The sequence below is a fragment of the Dendropsophus ebraccatus genome, chromosome 4, assembly GCF_027789765.1.
Source record: "Dendropsophus ebraccatus isolate aDenEbr1 chromosome 4, aDenEbr1.pat, whole genome shotgun sequence".
Lineage (NCBI taxonomy): Eukaryota > Metazoa > Chordata > Amphibia > Anura > Hylidae > Dendropsophus > Dendropsophus ebraccatus.
Genome location: NC_091457.1, coordinates 57,427,131 through 57,449,440, shown reverse-complemented (window position 1 = coordinate 57,449,440; position 22,310 = coordinate 57,427,131). Strand labels below are relative to the sequence as shown.

Below are 22,310 nucleotides of genomic sequence, written 5' to 3'. Positions count from 1 at the left end.
ACTGTTTCCAATAGGGACTATCTAGACACACAGTTAACTTGTTAACAGGGATACATTTTACTGAAGACCACTGTGCACAATCCAGAAAACAAGTTCTCCTCACAGCACAGGTTTGTCGAGTGACTGTAGATGGATGCTTGGAAATTGGTCACAGTTCCCTTTTAGTTGCAGTAATACTGACGGAACATCTCTGAATATGTTTTATGCACTTCAGTCAAAGGCCTACACAGATTGACTGACTTGTGGTAAATATTTGGGAAGACTTGTACTCACTGTAAGGGCCAGTTTACACAGAGTAAAACTGGCTTACAGTTCCACCATGGAATCCCACCAGCCTTTGTGTCATACAGGCAGTCTATGGGAGGGCTCACGTGCATCCTCTCTCCGCTCTGAATAATTGACATGTTGCGGAATTCCGTCAGTTTTACTCCGTATGAAGTGGCTATTAGACATTGTGGGATTTGCATGGTATACGGCTAAGGCTGGGTTCACACTGCGTTTTTGCTGTCTAACAGATCCTTTTAACGGAAAAAACATCTGTGCATCTGCTTTCATCTATTTTTCCATTGACTTTGATTATTAAAAAAAATGCATTAAAACATAGATGCGTTTTTGGTCTATGGAATGGAAATCAATGGAAAAACAATTGAAGACAGTTTAGTTTAGTTTTTTTTTTTGTTTTTTCCATTAAACAGACAGCAAAAACGCAGTGTGAAAGCAAATTCTGAAGACCTCTCCTGCAAAAACATTTTGATAAAATAGAACAGGCCCAAAGACGGGCTTCAAAAATGGTGGGTGGTCTGAACTGGGCTCACTTTAATTGCTTGAACTTAGCTAGAGGCTACATACTAGTACAACATCCAGGCCACTTCCTGCATATGTTTAGCGGGACTCATACTGTACATACATATATGTTTATTCAGCGGGACTCTGACATGCAGGAACCACTTGAGCGTAGTCACTAGCTGCCCAGATTCTGGTCATTATACTAAATGGGCATGCTATAGTGCACTGCAATATATGTCGACATCACTCAGGACATACTCAGGACAGCTTACATTAAAGTAATGTGAATCCAGCCTAAATAATTAAATGTTGAGAATGTATTATTTCTTAATGAACACACCGCAACTGCTGCAGGACCTCTTCCTGAAGAGTATGGGAGATCTTCTTTTTGATGCAAAATTAATATGGTAGAAGTAACAAAAGTGATGTCTATGGCTGCCTGAGCAGGAAGGAATGAGCAGCGCCTATGTAGCATTGGCTCATGTGTGATTGTCAGAATCAGAATGTGATGTTTCTACAGATACTATTTAGATGTGCCAGCTCATGTCTATTAGAATGCTATGTAGTAAAGAGGCCAATATTGATTCTTTTTCACCTGAGTCCCTGTGTACAGATATCAAACCCATACACATATCATACACAGATATCATAGTTGGTGACAGCTTGTACATTGTCGACTCAAAGTGAGCAAATATACTTCTATTATCTCAGAGGGGCTGCGGTGACAATATGGGGGTCTGGCGACATCTTGTACTTACAGTATGACAGTTTTGTAAAATGATGGGATTGTCACATATTAGCCCCTACTGTGTCTGTAAATTGCTTTGTATTCTTTGTTGCAAAAATGTCATAAAATCATTTTATTTTTTCCCATCATTTTCCCAAAGCTCTTAATCTACGTGGAAAGTATCCAGCTGTGCCGTATAAACTTTATTATCCATAGATACAGGGGAAGGAGACATATAATATGTGTATACTATAGCTTAAACACACAGTTTTATAAGATAGTAGACTACTGCTGTGCTGTTGAAGGACTTTGCATTCTCCATTTTGGATATCCAGATGTAAATGAATCAAAGATTAAAAAAAAAAAAAAATATATATATATATATATATATATATATATATATATATATATATATAAATTTTAAAATATATGTTCCTATGCAATAATCTGACTATATGAGGTTAAGGTCAGAGGCTGCACTAAGAGCGCTTTACTGTATAAAGCTCAAATCGGTCTTCCAGGGGTATAATTGACTTCTTTTCTTGTGATCGGGGAGGGTTCAATTCAATGGCAGTAACCCAGCACGGTCACTACATAATGTAATACACAGCTCTGTTTACTGCGTATGTGGGCACTGTAGCTCTGGTAGACAGCTGGTTGCTGGGTGCCAGACCCCCACCAACCAAATATTGATGGCCTATTCTGAGGATTGTCCATCAATAAAAAGAAGTCCCAGAAAACTCCTTTAACATTAGGTTTTTGAAGGTGATAACTGGATATTTGACCTTTCAATATATGTCATGCTGTAGCCTGCAAAAAGAGCAATAAAATAGAAAAATCCAAAAAAGGATTCCACTTGACACCTGCTCAGCCAGCTTTTATTCACCTTCATTTGCAGAGGACTCATTCATGCGTGGTCATCACATCAGATACATTTACTCATTTATCAATGTCCACATTATTTGGACCCTACACCAAGCAGTAACCATAGATATCCTGGACTGCTGCGTGTGTGCACAATATGATTATACAGTTACCATCCATGTCATCTAGGATATCAGTGCTTTTCCCTCTCCTCAGTGGCGTCCCCCACAGATTGCATCTGGACTTTTGTTCTCAGAACTGCAAGGTCTCTGTTCTTTAATTTATTTGCAGCCTGTGCGGTTTCTCTTTTCCTGGTTTTGAAGAAAACACTTTGAGGCCTGCAGTGTCAGCGGGTCATAGCGTGGGACTAATGAGGGCGCAGAACACGGCATTCTGTTATTCTGGAAAGACAGCAGACCCCCATATGCTGTACATTATTTAACAGATGATGTGCCAATGTTGGCTGAGTACTCGTCAGACCAGCATGTTTAGGCATTTCTTCAGTCCATTAGATGGGTGACCTCACAAAGCAGCCAGGGGTTTTCTGTCCTCAATTTTTCCTGACTGTAACAATATCTTTTCAAAAGCCTATAACCTGAAGATGTTAATAAAACAAAAAAAAAGTGTAGCACAATGGTCTCAATGAACTGCGCTCCGGAGGAATACTGGACTGTGGTTCATGGAAAGTTTAACGTACCATTGAGGCCACTTATTGCCATATTCAATATTCTATCCAGTGGGCTGCCTGGACATCGCTAACGATATCCATGCAGCCCTTACTGCCAGACTATCGAGCTGTCTAATAGATCCAGTAAACGAGCAGCTTGTGTACTAAAATGATTGGACCATAGTCGGCAGTGTAATAGTATTCTTAGTCTGAAGGAGTAAACTGAAAACTAATACATGACAACCTTTGAAACATCTTAGTGATATTTTTTAATTAATGTTTTAAAGTGCACCTTCCCTGTTAGCTGAACACATTTCATTTTGGGTAGCTGTTCTTTCCTAGAGGTACACTTACATTTACAAGCAAGGGGAAAAGGAAATCTCAAAAGTAATATATATATATATATATATATATATATATATATATATATATAGAGAGAGAGAGAGAGATGTATATATACAGTGGTATCGTGGTTTAAGAGTAACTTGGATTAAGAGTGTTTTGCAATAAGAGCTCACAGTTTTTCAAAATTGAAACTTGGTTTAAGAGCATTGCTTTGGTTTAAGAGCTCCCTGAACTGGGTGGGAGGAGGGGTGGGGGAGCGGCATGGTCCACATAGCGGGGTCTACAGCACTGTACTCTGACCATGGAAGTCTCCCTCACCTTCCAAATCATGGCAGATCCACTTCAGGCTGGGGCTTACATCAGGGGACAGGACAGTGGAGGTAATCTCTTCATAGCTGGAACCCCTCTCTCCCCGGACAGAGAGTGCTGCATGTATGTGCCCACATCTGTCCTGCTCATTCCTTCATGCTCCCTGCAGTCTCTGTCAGCCCTTGTGTTTCCCATCTTCTCCATTACTGTACAGTAACTTATAATATCACATATTGTCACAATTGTCTGCATTTCAATTATTTCTTTTGGGAAAATTTGCTTTGCTTTAAGATTAGTTTGGATTACAAGCACAGTCCTGGAACGAATTATGCTTGTAATCCAAGGCACCACTGTATTACTGTATATATAGATGTATACATAGATCAATGGCGGATTATAATGTAGGCGGTTTGGGCGGCCGCCCGGGGCCCGAGGCTCCGGGGGGGCCCATGCCTTGCCGCCCACATTATAATGCCGCCCGGGAGGCCCCCTTCCCCCCGCCACTGCAGGCTCTTGTGACCGCAAGCATTGTTTTGCTTGCGGTCACAAGAGTCTCCGGCTGATGCGCGGCTGCCAGGGGTGTCCCGTCCTCTCCCCGGCAGCGCGCGCATCACACAGCTCCTAGTGCCGCCTGGGGCCCTGACTTCCGGTACTGGGAGCGCACGTACCGGAAGTCAGGGCCCAGGCGGCACTAGGAGCTGTGTGATGCGCGCGCTGCCGGGGAGAGGACCGGACACCCCCGGCAGCCGCGCTCAGCCGGAGACTGCAGACTGAGAGAGGATCGACGGGGGAACGCAGGGTAGGTGAGTTGTATTTTGTTATTTTTGTGTTATTTACTGACTGGGGGGGCATCTATAAAGGGGAGAAGAGGGGGACCAGCTATAGGGGGGGGGAAAGGGGGACCAGCTATAAGGGGGGGGGGGGAAGGGGGACCATCTATAAGGGGGGGGGGGAGAGGGGGACCAGCTATAAGAGGGGACAGAGGGGGACCATCTATAAGGGGGGAAAGGAGGACCAGCTATAAGGGGGGAAAGGAGGACCAGCTATAAGGGGGGGGGGGAGGGGAGAGGGGGACCATCTATAAGAGGGGGGGAAGAGGGGGACCATCTATAAGGGGGGAAAGGAGGACCAGCTATAAGGGGGGAAAGGAGGACCAGCTATAAGGGGGGGAAAGGAGGACCAGCTATAAGGGGGGGAAAGGAGGACCAGCTATAAGGGGGGGAAAGGAGGACCAGCTATAAGGGGGGAGAGGGGGGCCATCTATAAGGGGGGAAAGAGGGGGACCAGCTATAAGGGAGGAAAGGAGGACCAGCTATAAAGAGGGAAAGAGGGGGGGCCATCTATAAGGGGGGAAAGGAGGACCAGCTATAAGGGGGGAGAGGGAAGAGGGGGACCATCTATAAGGGGGGAAAGAGGGGGACCATCTATAAGGGGGGAGAGGAGGACCAGCTATAAGGGGGGGAAAGAGGGGTACCATCTATAAAGGGAGGGGGGAGAGGGGGACCATCTATAAGGGAGGGGGGAAAGGAGGACCAGCTATAAGGGAGGGGGGAAAGGAGGACCAGCTATAAGGGGGGAGAGGGAAGAGGGGGACCAGCTATAAGGGGGGAAAGAGGGGGACCAGCTATAAGGGGGGAAAGAGGGGGACCAGCTATAAGGGGGGAAAGGAGGACCAGCTATAAGGGGGGAAAGAGGAGGACCAGCTATAAGGGGGGAAAGAGGAGGACCAGCTATAAGGGGGAAAAGAGGGGGACGAGCTATAAGGGGGGAAAGGAGGACCAGCTATAAGGGGGAGAGGGAAGAGGGGGACCATCTATAAGGGGGGAAAGAGGGGGGACCATCTATAAGGGGGGAAAGAGGGGGACCATCTATAAAGGGAGGGGGGAGAGAGGGACCATCTATAAGGGGGGAAAGAGGGGGACCATCTATAAAGTGGGGGGGGAGAGGGACCATCTATAAGGGGGGGAAAGAGGGGGGCATCTATAAAGGGGGACCATCTATAAAGGGGGAAAGAGGGGGACCATCTATAAGGGGGGAAGAGGGGGACCATGTATAAAGGGGGAAAGGGGGACCATCTATAAAGGGGGAAAGAGGGGGACCATCTATAAGGGGGGAAAGGGGGACCATCTATAAAGGGGGAAAGAGGGGGACCATCTATAAGGGGGGGGGGAAGAGGGAGACCATCTATAAAGGGGGACTATCTCCTATAGGATTAGCACCCTCCTCTCCTGACATCCTCTGTGCTGCTGGGACCTCCCCTATAGATCAGCACCCTCCTCTCCTGACATCCTCTGTGCTGCTCGGACCTCTCTTATAAGATCAGCACCCTCCTCTCCTGACATCCTCTGTGCTACTGTGACCTCTCCTATAAGATCAGCACCCTCCTCTCCTGACATCCTCTGTGCTGCTCGGACCTCTCTTATAAGATCAGCACCCTCCTCTCCTGACATCCTCTGTGCTACTGTGACCTCTCCTATAAGATCAGCACCCTCCTCTCCTGACATCCTCTGTGCTGCTGTGACCTTGGGGGGGGCAACATCAGGGGACCAGGTGAGGTGGCAATATGTTTATTGGGGACAGTGGAGGTGGGGTGGGCAATGCTTACTGGGGGTAGCAGCAAGGGACCAAACATTATGTTTATTGGGGCCAGCAGGGAGGGGAGGCAGGCAGTGTTTATTGGGGACAGTGGGGGGGGGCGCAGATTGGGTGGCGAATTGACTGGGGGGGGGGGGGGCCAGTTTGGGTGGACAGCCCGGGGCCCAGGGTACATTTAATCCGCCACTGACATAGATCTCTTACATAAGACTACGTTCACTTTTCTGTTAGGTTTCTGTTGCTTTCTCCTAATAAGAATAGCACAGGATCATGATAGCTCTCTAATCAGCTGTTTTACAAGCTGCGGTGTTCCTAAATGTTGCTGCATCTTCAGTGTTTACATTGGGAGCTGAATCACTAGAATACCATGAACCGCCGGGACAAATAGTAATGTGATCAAGTATGGACCAGCTTGTACCTGGTGGTAACACTAATGGGGCTGCAGTACTTGCACAAGCAACAGATTGGAGGGGGTGCTAGGGATTGGACCCCCAACAACTGTAGCTAAAGTTTGCATCAATAGAGAAAAGCACTTCATTCTTAGGATTAGTGAGGGTCCCAAAAACAGCTGGACTCCCACTAATCAGAAAGTGATGATATATCCTAGCAACATGCCATCACATTCTTTAGTGGGAAAACGGAATATGCATACATTATATATTTAGTTTAATTAAGATAGACGCATCCAAGGTGTGCGTTCAGCCCAGCGGAGAAAGAAGACATGGCAGCTTTTAGCCTTCATAGGGGCAGAGGTCACAGAATAGAAGAGGCTTAGCCTTACTGTCTGGGCTGGCCGCTGTAGCAGTAGTACTGCAGCAGCCCTAGGTTTAATGAAGAATTAAATTAAATACATGATTGAAATCGGTGAAGTGTAAATGTGACCTCATTGTAGGCCCTTTAGAGCATGAGACAAATTTCTGTTCTATGAATGACTTCAACTTTAGCAGTCGCCTTTTCTAGTTTCTAACAATGGCTCCAGTACTTAGATACCCTCAGGACTTATGGGTTAGAAAAGGCTGACCTGTCAATAGTCTGGCAAGAAATTCCTACAGTCTTTTATTAAAGCAACTCTGTACCCACAATCTGCCCCCCCCCCCCCCCCAAACTGCTTGTACCTTCGGATAGCTGCTTTTAAACCAAGATCTGTACTGCGGTCCGTTCGGCAGGTGATGCAGTTATTGTCCTAAAAAGCAACTTTTAAACTTGCAGCCCCATGCCCATCTGGAGTATCTGTGCATTAACTTTGCACCACCCCTCTGTCTCTCCTCCCCACCCTCTTCATCATTAGGAATGCCCCTAGAACATTTTCTCCTGTCTGAACATTGTACAGGTGCCTTAACGATCCAGTCCATGTGCTGGGCTAAACAGGTGGGGAATAGGAGACAATGTGCCTGGAGCATTCCTAATGATGAGTTGGGTGGGGAGGAGGGACAGAGAGGTTTTGCCAGCCTAATGCATATACAATCTAGGCCACAGCCGTTTGGCACTGGGCTGCTAGTTTAAAAGTTGTTTTTTAGGACAGTAACTGCATCACCTGCGGAACGGACCCCAGGACAGATCTTGGATTAAAAGCAGCTATCCGAAGGTACAATCTGTTTGTGGGGGGGGGGGGGGTGACAGATTATGGGTACAGAGTTGCTTTAAATGTCTGAAGCAAAAGCAAATGGCAACTCACTATTAGTTGTCAATGGAAATAGATGGCCAATCTAAGTAGTACTCTTGCAGAGGGTAGTGGTCATACATGATGGTAGTGGTCATCCATGTGTGGCAACCACAATAATTACATTGGGTCCTGGAATAATTTTTTTTAAAACCAGTCAGCTTCCTCTCATTCCTGCTATCTCATGTTATTCTTACAAGTCAACCACCCTCTTTCTTCTAGTCAGACTGCTAGAGTAGATCGGCACCTTGCTATACATCTCTCAGTAAATTATTTTTGACATCCCTTTGATTGTTGAACCATCAGTTTTGTTCTGCTGATTTCCAGAATTGAGTAGCACAGTTGGCCATCAGCGCTACTCATTATCTCGCTGTAGTATCGCTCATAGAGCTTTTCAGTCAATCGTAGCTTTTAATTTTTTTCTAAACTAATATATCTGTTCCAAAAATATAGAAAAATTAAGCTTAAAATATCAGATGTTTCTGGGTTTAATTACACAAAAATCTGGGTCTATTCTTTCCACAGATAAATGGCTTTTTTTTCATCCTGCTGCTTTTGCCCTCTCTAACTAATCTGTGCCCCCCACAGTGTCCTTGATAGGCAGCCAATTAAATAACAGCGCAAATTCTCCTGTCAGGGGCTTACTTGTCACCGCTGCCCGCTGCGAAGCGCCGATAAAAATAGCAGCAACTGAGCCTTCACTTGTGTTAGTAAGGTGCGCTCACTGCACGTCAAGAGCAATTTATGTAATAGAATTTAAACAAGTCAGAGAAAGCCTGCCTGTCATTGTGGAGTGGTCTCAATCAAGTCAGAAATATGCAATTCCATGGGAAATAAAACCCATGATGAATTAATGAAATTTCTCTTTAAGTGATATAACCTAGTAGGCTGCTTTTATTTTGAGTATTCATCATAAAGTAAGCTGTGTAGAAAGAAAAAGCGGGATGAGATAAATAATGGAATTCAGCTTTGCTGATGATTATACTTTGCTTCCATCACATGCATCGCCCACAGTTCCTGCTCCGTTCCTGCGTGGAATTCCCTAAGCAAACTGGCATTGCCAATTTGAACCTACTCTAGCTATAGATAGATGCAGCAAGGTTGGGGTTACTAACTCTGCTCATCATGTAGAACTTATGGGGCAACCTGAATTACAACACTTTCAGTTTTCTTTTGGGGTAAAAAAAAACAACTGACTTTAGCCTGACTAAAATCAGGGTCATTTGCATACACCAAGTTGCTGTGCCATGCCTGCTGTAGTTAGTCTGCTTGTTCTGGACATGTTGACATGTGCACACCTTTTTTATGGATCTTAAAATGTATTTTGCACTAGACACTTGATTAAGGAGTCAGCACAACTTCCAAACTCGTGTTTTTAAATAAATATTTTTCATTTTAAATAAATTTTTTTACATCTTGGACCTGCGCCCGATTTACCCAAGGTTTTGAGTGGAGGAATTATTTACAAGATCCCTACTGTGATGACAGATGCCCTCTAATATGGAGACAGACATGAACTTTAATGGGTGTTAGTGTATTCTTTTCACAAACAATCTGTTTATCTATGTTTATCTATGGCTATGCTTAGGTGACAGACTAGCCAGTTCCCTCTAGGAAGGAAAGAGGCCCTTGGCAGCACTAGATGTCAGGATGGTTTGTAATTTATTTACATTTTTTTTTTGTCATTTTTAACTTATGTCCAGAACGTGCAGCATAGAGGGGGCATTGCTGGACACCTATTGTCTGACCACAGTGTAAATGCTCTGTAAGAATAGTCTTTCTGCTGCTAAAAGCAAAGTTTTTTACGGGATATCAGCGTGCAGTAATTATATCACCTAGTCACTAAATCTATAGTCCTCTTGGCATGACAATGAGACAATAACTTTGATTAGTTACCAGACTGAGCTCCTCCATGATGCACACTGTATGTCTGTGCTTACAAGATGTGTTTTATTTAAACTTTGTACAGCCTTTAGATGACAGGTGACCAGTAACACAACTACATAGAGTTTGTGGCTAGGCATACATAAAATACATGGGGAAAAAATAATATATATATATATATATATATAATCAGAAATTGCTGCCTCTCTTAAATGGCATCAGATCCCATGAAAGCACTAAATATATGGCCCTATTCATAGCCTATTTGAGTTTAGTGGGCGTCTATAAGCTCTCCTTAAGAGGTCTGTGTTCACACTGTGTTTGGTGTGTACTTTCAGCCCACACAGTTGAATAATGCTTCCTGATGTATATACTGAGCATATAATATCTATAAATTATATTGAACTTGACATAAAGCCATAATAGCGGTGTATGTCAGCCCTTATATACAGTGCTAATTCAGAAACATTTTCTCATACATTGTAGCACTTTCAGGACAAGAAAAAACTTAATCAGATCAGGGATTCAGATGTTCATGATAAAAGATGCCCCCACAGTGTCTAAAACAGACGAGTAAATAAGTAAAAAAAGGGGAAATGACTACTGTGGTTGACGAGTAAGTATAGGTAAAACTTAGCTTTTATTATATTATTGCCATAAAAAAGGCTTCTACAGGAAGTCCTGAGTATAGTTTGTCAGTACAAGTGAACAAGATAACTAGGCCATATTCAGCCCCTGCCAGTCCATCTAAAAAAGAGATGCCACCTGGTGTGGGTGTTCCCTTTAATCCAGGCGGAGCTCACCCTAGATAGCCTAGTCCAGTTAGCTAATCCTATTATACTGGTGTGTTTTGGATATGGTGAGTATGACCTATGTAAATGGTTTATTTCAGAAGAGGTGGGTTTCATTCATGGAGTAATGTGCTAGTCCACACGTTCCTCGTGAGCTAGCTAGGACCTGGAGTCGTCTCCTTTTTTATTGCAAAAATATAAAGAAAAACCTTAGTTTCACCTATACTTACTTGCCAACCACAGTAGTCATTTCCCTTTTTTCACTTGCAGGACAGCAAGAGATTTCTCTTAGGCTGGGTTCACACTGTTATTTTGCAATCTGTTTTTCTGCAAAGATGCATTTGTGTGCATCCGTTTTGATCCGTTTTTTTACCATTGACTTCCATTATAAAAAAAAAGTATAAAAACTGAAGAGTGCTGTGGTCTTCCGCCCCACCTCCTTTTTTAGCCAAGCAAAGCGCCCCATCACAGCCCCCCACCGCCGATTCAGACACTTGAGCCCACGTCCCTGCCTTCACTGTCCTGCAATCCCCTCCCGCAGCACAACCACCACTCTTCGGTGGGCAATGTTGATCGTCGCTGTCCTCACTGCCCCAGAACACATGGAAGAAACAGCAATTTGGTCAACCCCCTTTCAAAGAGACTAGTCCAACGTCCATAGGAGTTCACTGGAGCAGTGATTTCCTATAAACGTCGGACTCATCTCTTCTCATTTATATATTCGGCACACAGACTATCTCCGCAGCGGGAGCAGCTTTGGCAGCAGGACCGGCAGGAGTGGTTAAGTATTGGAGGCTCTATGGGGGGGGGGGTCGAGGGGTCTGCACCGATAAGCTGTAAGCGAGTATTGCAAAAAAAGGCATTGCAAGTATTGCTAGTTGGATTAGCTGTGGTGTGCAGGTTAATGAGGGGGAGGAGTAGGTCACGCTCACTTTCAGACATCCAGGAGTACATTTCATTTACTTTTCTGAGCCAAACAACCGGAAGTATCTCAGCAAACACACCAGCTATACAATGCAGACACAATGCAGGGCTCTTTTAAAGGGTAACATGTGGGTTTTTTATTTGAGTAATTTAATTTTTTGGCTACGTAAATTAAAGTTACGCTTTAAATATAGAATAATTAGCTTTTATTTGCATCTAATCTGTAAACATTGTTGTTCTACTTAGACCCCCAGCCCATTGCCAGCCGTGCTGAACTGTAATAATCCAAAGGTGTCTGTGTACTACTACTTTTAGCGCAGAACATTGACTTTAGCTGGCTTCACTTTTGTTACTGTCTCTGATAAGCAACTAGGAAACTAACAAGTTTTCTATTTTAAAACAAGACAAATATTCCATTCTTCGGCACCCTACGTTTTAATGCTCGGAGCAGGTGTTTCCATTGATCTCCTTAGTAGAAGTTCCAAGGCAGTACAGAAAAATATCTACTTATCTATTCTTTCCAAACAATATCTGAAGGCTTTTCTAGCTTGTTTTCTAAAGCTGTCGATTTGTACAAGTTACTTTGCCACCCAGGGGCTGACATCTGGCACAGACATTGTTGTGAGGAGTATGTACCTTTTCTATTTTTATAATGAGATTATACTGCAAGTAAAGTACAGCTAAACAGCTATTTATGGCAAAAATTAATACAAAATCAAAGTAGATATAAATGATTGAACTAGTAGAATAGTGATATAAAACAAGAGGTTGTATGAGACTAGAAAGAAGGTCTGCATTTTTCCCATTAAGGGTGCTAACACACACGACAGATGCGCAGCGTATTTATCTCTGAGATTCTCGCAACATAATATGCAACGATATTGGTGTCCATTGTTTTCTATGGGAAAGTAAACTTGCTGCGGATTCTCGACTGATTTTCTACATAGTCACTTGCGATTTTCAGGCACAAAAATCGCATTAAGGCAACCTGCGAGTTTCCGTCGTATTTACTGAGATAAATACGCTGCGAATCTGTCGTGTGTGTTAGCACCCTTAGGAGAAGTCTGACTTCAGTACCACATTACAGACCACTTTCATTTTAGAACACCTGTGGTGAACCTATACTCATATTACAGATTTCTTGCATTTCTCATCTTCTTTATTATGGAGCTTGTATTGAAAGTACGTGAGCAAAAGTTAGGGGTTAAGCCGCACTAACAACATACAGCAAATCTGATTGTTTTATGGGGCAATAGAATTACAGCGAACGATTAGCGAATGTTTTTTGTGAATAATTAACAATGATTTTGGGGTCAGATCTAAATTAACAATCAATGACACACTAAGGGTACTATTACACGGAACGATAATCGGCAGAATTGGCCTGATTCGGCCGATTATCGCTCCGTGTAATAAATGCAACAATCAGCCGATGACAACGATCATCGGCTGATCGTTGATATAGGTTAGAGCCTATTTTTGTCGGGCGCCGACCGCGCACCGCTGCGTGTAATAGCGGTGCACGGGCGGCGGCTAACGATATACATTACCCATCCGCGTTCCAGGGCTGCTCCTGTCGTCCCGGCCTGTGATTGGCTGAGCGGCCTATCAGCTGACAGGCCGCTGTGAAGCTACAGCATGTGCGGGACCCGAGGAGAAGCGGACGGCAGGAGCAGCGGTAACGATGTCCTTGCAGCTCTTGTTAAACGATTATCGGGCTGTTTAATAGGCCCAGTAAACGAGCGACGATCTAGTAGATCGGCGCTCGTTTACAGTTATTATCAGGCCCTGCTCGGCCCATGTAATACCACCATACCACGTCCATTTACACAGAAAGATTATCTGACAGATTATCTGCCAAAGATTTGAAGCCAAAACCAGGAATGTTTTTAAAAAGAGGAGAAGTCTCAGGCTTTCCTTTATGACCTGATCTCTGTTTATAGTCTGTTTCTGGCTTTGGCTTTAAATCTTTGGCAGATAATCTGTCAGATAATCTTCCTGTGTAAATGGACCCTAACAATTTTTCAATTATTGCAGCAATTACACAGTACAATTACCATTTGAATTTGAACAATATAACTATTTTCCGCACAATAATTGTCCTGTGTAATAAGGCCCATAGTCTTACTGCCCTGATGTTAGCACTCATTTTAGGCACACATTACATACTGTCTCGGATATCTGCCGTCTATTGTGTTTCCCTGTATCAGAAGTCCTATAGTAAACTTCATGTAGTCCTTCATATAATGGTCAAATGGAACAAACTGTTCTGCATTAAAAGGGTTCCTGGTCCCCAGCTCTGAACTTCATCTTGCTTTATGTAGTGTTGCAACTATGCAGGTACTGCCGCACTCGGTCAGTGGGAGCAGCTGTGTCCTGTCCCAATCAGTGATTGGCCGAGCGAGACAGTTCCTGCATTATCACCATGTCACAGGAATCAGGAAGAAATTGAGAAGGGCCAGGATCCATTTTGACTACAGCAATGGGACCACTGAGTTTAATTTGTTTACTATTTGTACTACTCCAAGAGCTCTGACAGCGCATCACAAAGAATAGGGGGCAGGGGCAATGGGGGGGGGGGGGGAGGTGACTGAGGCAGGAGGGCAGCTGGGGGTAACTGGGGCAGAGGGATAGCTGAAAGTGATGCAGCAGGGGGGCAGCTGAGGGTCACTGTGGCAGGCGGGCAGCTGGGGGTGACTGGGGCAGGGGGGCAGCTGGTGGTGATTTGGGCAGGATATTTATTAGTCCAGCACAGTATCTCCTTCCTACTCCGCTCAGCCAGGGCACACACACTCCCCTCCCAGCCACCCGCACATGGAGGTCCCCTGTTTCTGTAGGAGAAGGCCACAGGGACTGCGGGAAAGGGTGCTGAAGCTGTACATCAGGAACGAGGGGCACAGTGCAGACCCCTGATCCTGCTGTACAGCTTCAGAATCCTGCGGTCCCTGCAGCCTTCCTCTCCTCCAGAGACCGGGGACCTCCATGTGCGAGTGGCTAGGAGAGGAGCCCTAAAAGTATTATTGTCTGGGTAGGACCTCTTTTATTGCTGTTTTATTAATTTTACCCAACCATTGTGCTTTTGGACTATAGTAAATTGATTACACTTGTACGTATTTAGACCTCACCTTAACTCTTAGCCTATTTATTTTCCTGGGAAAGCCACTGGTGAGTCCTCTTTTTCCCAGTAGAAATAAAATTGCAGAAGCAGTGAATATGTAAACCCTTCTTTCGCATCATCTCTTCCTTTAAATATTGAATAAATCTTCAGCGCTGGTTTTTAGGACACGCTTATTCCATCTGTACAGTCCATATTGATAAATCTGCCCTGGTATTAATGACGTTTTTTATCCTCAGCTAGTATCAGACAAATATCCTTTTCTTGGAAAGTACAAAGAATGTATTTCTTCTAATCTGTGTGCCAGGGGAATTAATATAAGGACTTGGCATATGGGAAGTTTCTCGATGACTGAAATGTCATTTATCTCTTTTTACTAATCCAAGAGAGAAACTGTGGTGTCAGGATGAAGCCTTTTTTTGGATAGATATTAATGGCCGTGTAGTGCAGTGAGAAGGAAGCGTCTGCCTGAACCGACAATAATATATATGAAGAACATAAACCATATACTGGAAGCCAGCGTGTGGGAGAACTTTCAGTAAATGGAACTAATAAGGAGCCTAACATTTTCAGAAGACATCTGTCAATTTATTCTCCTATTTAGGATGTATGTAAAATAGAAGCTGCCCATACAGACGCTCTAAGGCTTGTGGAAAGAGTACACCCAAATTCAGGTCACCCCTATTTTTTACAGATGGGCAAAAGAAGAAGAATTAGGGTAGGCTGTTTTTTTATTTTAATGTTAAATGTATTATTTGTTGAAATATCAAAAGAATTTTTTTTTTATTTAGCTGCAAGTAAGTAGCTATTCTCGTCCTTATAGGTCCTTATCTAATTAATATAAATCATGGATGCAGAGTCAATTGTCAGTGTTCCAGAGAGGGCTCATATAGTTATTTAGTAACTATATGTAATTAAATAATTATTTCAGCCAATGTATCGGCACTTTGTGAAACTAGTTAGTTGGTACAGTTGCGTCTACAGTGCATCTGGAAAGTTTTCAGACCCTTTCAAGTTTTGTCACATTTTGTTATATAAGAAACATAGAAGATTGTCGGCAGAAAAAGACCACTTGGTCCCTCTAGTCTGCCCTTATATTATTTTCATTATAGCAAAGATATAAATTAGGGCACTTTCTCTTATAATAATTCCATGACTTGAGTACATTTTCACCAATGCCCAAGCATCCTTAAAGGATCCTTAAAGCGTTTTTCTTTTCTAGCTTATTTAACACACATTACAAAGTGATATAACTTTGTAATGTATCTAAATAAGCGGTCTGGCCCTGATCCCCCCCCTTTCCAAACACCCCACCCCACCCTGCCGCCCAAATAAAGTATACATACTCTATTACGGTCGACCCCGTCCTCTTCTCCCGGGCGCTATTTTGTGACGATGTTGTCACAGCAGGGGGCGGGCCTGGTCTTCATCCTCCTCGGCGTCTTCTGGTGAAGTGAATGGGACATGAAAAGGCTGCTGGTGCACTTGCGCACCGGCAGTCTTTTGATTTGCTGGACCACATCACATGGCTTCCAGCTTGATCAGCCCTGGTTGGCTGAGTTTGCTGGAAGCCATGTGATGCGCTCCAGTCAATAAAAAGGCTGCCGGTGTGCATGCGCACTGGATGCCTTTTCTCTCCCATTCACTTCACACGGACCCGGAAAAAAGGGAGTTTCAAAGACGCCGGCCGGAGGTGATGGAGTCGCAGGCGGCGGGAGATTCAAGTGCCATCGGAGGGATGGTGAGTATGATCTGTTTGTGTGTGTCTGTTTTTTTTTTTTTTTAGGTCCCGTCGGAAAACAATCAATGTTTTCAGGTTTCTTTAGGCCAGGTATAGCCATTTAGATTGTAGTGTGCCACATATGGTTTTATGACAAGTTCATCGAAAGCCAATGGTTTTTATGTACAGTACTTGCTTCTCAGCTTACAAATGGTTTCAGGAGATTATTAGAATCCCCGTTCCAAATATAAGATTGATAAAGTCTGGACCAGTAAGACAGTAGTGCAGGTAGAAGCAGAGCCAGGGTGATTTTACAAGCTAGCTAATATTTGCATTTTTTAAGTCATAAATTGCAAACATCTATTTTCTACATGTCAAGAACATTTTTAAAATGTCACGAACAAAGCCTGCTCTTCATTTATTTACTATTTTATGGTTATTTCCTCTTATAAAATAAATCACAGTCAGTATGGGAACAATCCATGTCTGTGTATGTGCCCAGTGAGTAATTGAGCGTGATTGGTAAAGTGCACCTGCTGCCTACACACACAGCAGAAACCACTATTCTCAGTCGGATCCAGGCCAAGGCCATAATGTCATAAACAGATGTTTACACCCATAATCCAGTACACAATTAAGGCGCACTCGAGTTAGATGACCCAAAACATTTGGCGTGCTGTTCATTATCCTTGTACCGCTCTTGGAAATCTTTGGTAGCTACAAGCTGATATAGATTTATTCTGAAATATATGCCATTTTTCTGGTGTGAATGATAGTAAATCTTTCTGTGGTAAGGACAGCCAGGTGGTGTTAGCTAGGGCAGGTGTGCATCTTTACCTCTTGAGCCTGAGTGGTATGTGCCTTTTGGTGCATTTACACGGAACGATTATCGTTAGAATTTTCATGATAACAATCGCATTTGAGCGATAATCTGCTTGTGTAAACACAACAAACGATCAAGCGACAAGCGATAAATCGTTCATCGTGATCTTTCAACAAGTTCTCAAATAGTCGTTGGTCGTTCACTGAGAATTCGAAGATCGCTTAGTCTAAACAGTCTTTCACCGATTCACTCTATGCGTGAGATAGGCTTAAGCGATCTTAACCCCTAGACGACCCTAGGCTTACAGGTACGCCATGCGGTCCTGGGTGCCGCATGTACCGCGGCTATTTGCGGGAACGGTCCGATCGCCGTGCCCGCTTATCAAGTAATCAGATGCAGCTGTCAAAGTCGACAGCTACATCTGATTGCTTGCTGTCAGCCATCCCTGGGGTCTAGTGGGGTGAATGCCCCCCCCCCCCCCGGGACGTCGTCCAGGAGGAGAGATCCACACGTCCGCCGACAACAGCCAGGGTCTGTGCCGTGATGGCGCTGATCCTGGCTCGGCATTCGATTGCTATCCAGTGCCTATCTCATTGATCTATGCAGTATATCTATAATGAGAGATCAGTGTACTTATACTGGAAGTCCCCCAGGGGGGCTTCTAGTGTAAGTGTAATAAAAAAAAAAGTGTTTTTACTAATAAAAAGCCCCCTTCCCTAATAAAAGTTTGAATCGCCCCCCTTTTCCCATGTTATAAATACAAATAAATAAATAAACATGTTTGGTATGGCCGCGTGCGTAATCGCCCAAACTATTAATTAATCACATTCCTGATCTCGCACGGTAAACGGCGTAAGCACAAATAAATCCCAAAGTGCAAAATTGTGCATTTTTGGTTGCGTCAAATCCAGAAAAATTGTAATAAAAATCAATTAAAAAGTTGCAAATGCACAATCAAGGTACCGATAGAAAAAATACATCATGGTGCAAAAAAATGACACCTCACACAGCCCCAAAGGATAAAAGCGCTATAAGGCTGCGTTCACACTACGTATATTTCAGTCAGTATATGTATATTTCAGTCAGTATATTTCAGTCAGTATTGCAACCAAAACCAGGAGTGGATTAAAAACACAAAGGATCTGTTCACACAATGTTGAAATTGAGTGGATGGCTGCCATATAACAGTAAATAACTGCCATTATTTCAATATAACAGCCGTTGTTCTAAAATAACAGCAAATATTTGCCATTAAATGGCGGCCATCCACTTAATTTTAACATTGTGTGAACAGATCCTTTTTGTGTTTTTAATCCACTCCTGGTTTTGGTTGCAATACTGACTGAAATATACTGACTGAAATATATGTAGTGTGAACGCAGCCTAATTATAGCGCTTTTATCCTTTTATGGTTATTTCAACATTGCAAAGTACAATTAGTGGCGCAAAAAATAAGGGCTAATGTGGGTTTCTAGGTGAAAAAATGCAAGTGCTATGACATTTTAGGCACAAGAAGGAATAAACGAAAACGCAAAAATTTAAATTGGCCCAGTCCTCTAAGGGTTAAAAGGATCGCAATACCGATTTTTTTCAAACCATATATTGCTCCGTCTAAATGCTGATCGTTATAAAAAACACGTCGTTACTTCGAGATTGTTAATCGTTCGATTGGGCGAATTATCCCTCCGTTTCTCAGGTCCCACACGCCTGTTAAGGTTGTGTAGGTGCAGACAAACTACAGAGCCCAGAATAGACTTAAACAGGCAAAATGTTTACTGGAAAGTTCTTAAAGGCACTGAACACAGTAAATCAGAGTTTCTTCAATAAAGGGCAAAAATACAACGGTTTAAGAGTTTGCTGACTGAGATCCCTTGTAATACCCTGGGTACTTGAAATTCTTTAGACTTTTAATCACTGCCACATGCAGGTTATGCTGTAGCAGAATACTTTTAGGAAGTTTGGATAAAGTCCTGTCTTTTTTTTTTTTAAATGACTTAGTTTAGCAGACAATGGTCTACTTGCAGGGAGAAAGACCTATCTTGACCATTTGGTTCTAAGCTAGAGAGGTTTTAACCACCTTGAGTCAATGGCGATAAAATTGAACAGTACCTGTATCCGCAGCTATAAAGATCTGCCTAATGCTGTTCAAGGGCACTGAGTGACACAAAATCCAGGAATACATGGTCCACCTCATGGGTAAAACTAGCCACTGGAGTTCTTCTTTAGGTCCTAGCAAGATTGCAACAGAGTTCTCAGCTTTACTTGCACTTTCCTGACTGCTGACTTCTATGGCTCCTGTCTTAGTTATCAGGGCTTTATTGAAGGAGTAGAAATAATAGCTCCACAGCGTGGATAAGGCTTAATCCCTGTCCTTAGTAGCCTCACCGCAGGTGTTACTTGTCCAGAATGGCTAGCAGTGGAATTCTTGCGAAAAAAATCGTCTGGAACAGCCTAGAACCTCACAGATTAGTCCTGGCCTCGAAGCCAGGCCCTGAAAAGTCTGACAGTTAGGACAACTCTCTTGTGCTTCTTCTCTCTCTTACTAACTGAACTATACTCTCCTAGACTAGACTACTTCTGCTCCACCACACAATATACATGACTTAGGGAGATATCTTATTGGGGGGGGGACTCATCAGGAAACCCCATCTCTAACCTCTGAAGCGACCTTCAGCTTAGAGAATATAATAATATCTTCCTTCCGTGCACACCGCTCCTGCACAGTGCATTGCAAAAGTGGCATGAGCAACACAAGAAATAAATTGCACGTTTTTTGTTTTTTTTTACCAAAATGAGGCTAGTGCAAAGTTTTTTATGAATTTTGTACTGCCTAATCACAATGATAAATTCCTCCCATTGTATTAATATGGGAAATCAATGGATTTCCCATTTGTCTCCTACCATCTCTTCTGATATGTATCTAGAACATGTAAGTAGAACAGTGTTCATTATGGCTGATTTTTTTCAGAACTCTATCAGGTTTATTTTATATCTTAAAACACTAAGCTAGTTTTCTTGTATCCTTTAGGTCAAGTACACCTTAATAGAAAAAGTATCATCATCTCTGTAAAAGTTGATATCCCAACCCCTTTAACCCATCTTCCAATTTATTATAGATACATCTGAAACAAGAGGAAGCAATAGTTTTGCTTACAGGTCTATAGACGTTCACCTTGGACAATCTTTACAAGGTAGAAGGGTCTTCTGACAAAAAGCAGGTCACAGAGTGCTGAGACGTCCATCGATCAGCCATAATCTGCTGAAAAATGTGGCAGTAAATGTTCAATTTTCCTGCAGGGCCTCCATAGGGAAGAATTACCCAGTGCCCATTTAATGGATTGTGTGTGCAATACAGGACCATACAGAAGTACAGAAGATTCTCTTTGTAATTTTTCATAGTAGCCAAGAGATACGCATCTTCAACTACCATTTCTATTAACTCAGCATTCACTGACAGAGTACATGAAAATGTTCTTTTTTTAAACTGAACAACCCTATTTTAATGTCCCCCCCCCCCCCCTGTAAAATTATTATTCTATATGGTCATATGTACTGGAAGACACTTCCTAATCATTGAATTCAGTTGTTACATTTAGTACCATTGCCAAATGTATATAAAATCGAGCACTAATGAATTGACATGTCAATTCTTTGAGCAGAGAGCGGCAGGAGCGGTGTCACACTGAGGCAGGTGGGATTCCACAGTGGAGAGGTCCCCTGCAGAATTCTGCCACATTTGCTCAGTGTGAACATACTCTTACCTGTGAGTAGTATTAATAAAAAGTAGAAGCATTTAGGAGCCACTACAACTCAGACACATAAATTCAGGCAAAGGCGTGCAGCTCTACCACCACAGCTACCTAAAATATAAAGTTTTTCAGCCCTCTTTTTAGCAGAACAAGTGTTTCAGAAAAAAATTGGCATCAGTTCACAGAAGCTTGTACGTCGGCAGACTGCACTACAATAGCCATAATCTGCCGTAAAACAGTCCAGCATTTAGAAACCCCCGCAGCTCTGAATGCTAATAATCAAAGTGCTGTTAGAGATGCTTCTAAAGACTTTATTAGAGAATTATAGTCCATGCAGCTACATTTGTATCAGATTCGAAAATATGTGTCACCCTTTTTTCCCCCAGATATAGCTCCATTCTCTTTATGGGCTGAGTTTGGCACTGCAGCTTAGGCCCATTCAGCTGTGATATTTGATACAACCTGGGACCCCTTAAAGCAGGGAAGGGGGGACCTTCAGCCCTCCTGCTGTCGCAAAACTGCAATTCCCATTATGACTGGACAGCTGACACTAAAGCTTTGGCTGTCCAGGCATGTTGAGAATTGTAGTTTTGCAACAGCTGGAGGGCCGAAGGTTCCCCATGCCTGCCTTAAAGTAACATGTTCTATTTTGTGATTAATGGAATGATTGTCTACGTATATACAGAAGAAGATATAGGGGTGGCTGATTGGCTACAGTAATGGGCTGCCGTATTTTGGCTGCATGGGCTGACAGCTCACGTGTTTTCGCCCTACAAGTTGTACATCTTAATGGTCATATTAACTAAACTATTTGTGTGATTACCTGTTTTAGGGTGCGTTCACACCTACAGGATCTGCAGCAGATCTGCAGCAGATTTGATGCTGTGTTCAGTTATTTAAATGAAATCTGCTGCAGAAAATCAGCTGCAGATCCTGTAGGTGTGAACGCACCATTAATAAGGAAAAAGACCCACAAAACAGGTTAACCAAAGTTTACTTGGCTTTCCTCGGGTTTGTTCTTTTTGCTAGGGGAGCTAAAACCTTTCTATTTTCCTACTTCTTTGAAATAAAAACCTTTCGCTTGCCTTTTCTATATTGACAGAATAAAGTCAGTAAAAATATCCTGTCTCTGCAATAAATTGTCATGCGGAATAAAGGAACAAAAGAATCTGCTTTTGGCAGCTAGCGGCGAGCAGACTGCGGCGGGCAGAGTTCAGATGGGTGTTTGTTTTACACAGATGATTAGTGAGGAGCCCGGTTTGTTTTATCCAGATAACAAGCACAGCAATTTCTACTTCTTAATTATAAATTGGAAGCGGTGAATTTCTTCCTCTCCCGCTATGATAACCCT

The 22,310-nt window shown here is 43.1% G+C and overlaps 1 protein-coding gene across 1 annotated transcript in view; it reads left to right on the top strand.

Annotated features, from left to right (window-relative positions):
- Positions 1-22,310, top strand: part of NECAB2 (N-terminal EF-hand calcium binding protein 2) — a 143,937-nt gene that overhangs the window by 92,669 nt on the left and 28,958 nt on the right. The gene's annotated exons all lie outside the window — the stretch shown is intronic.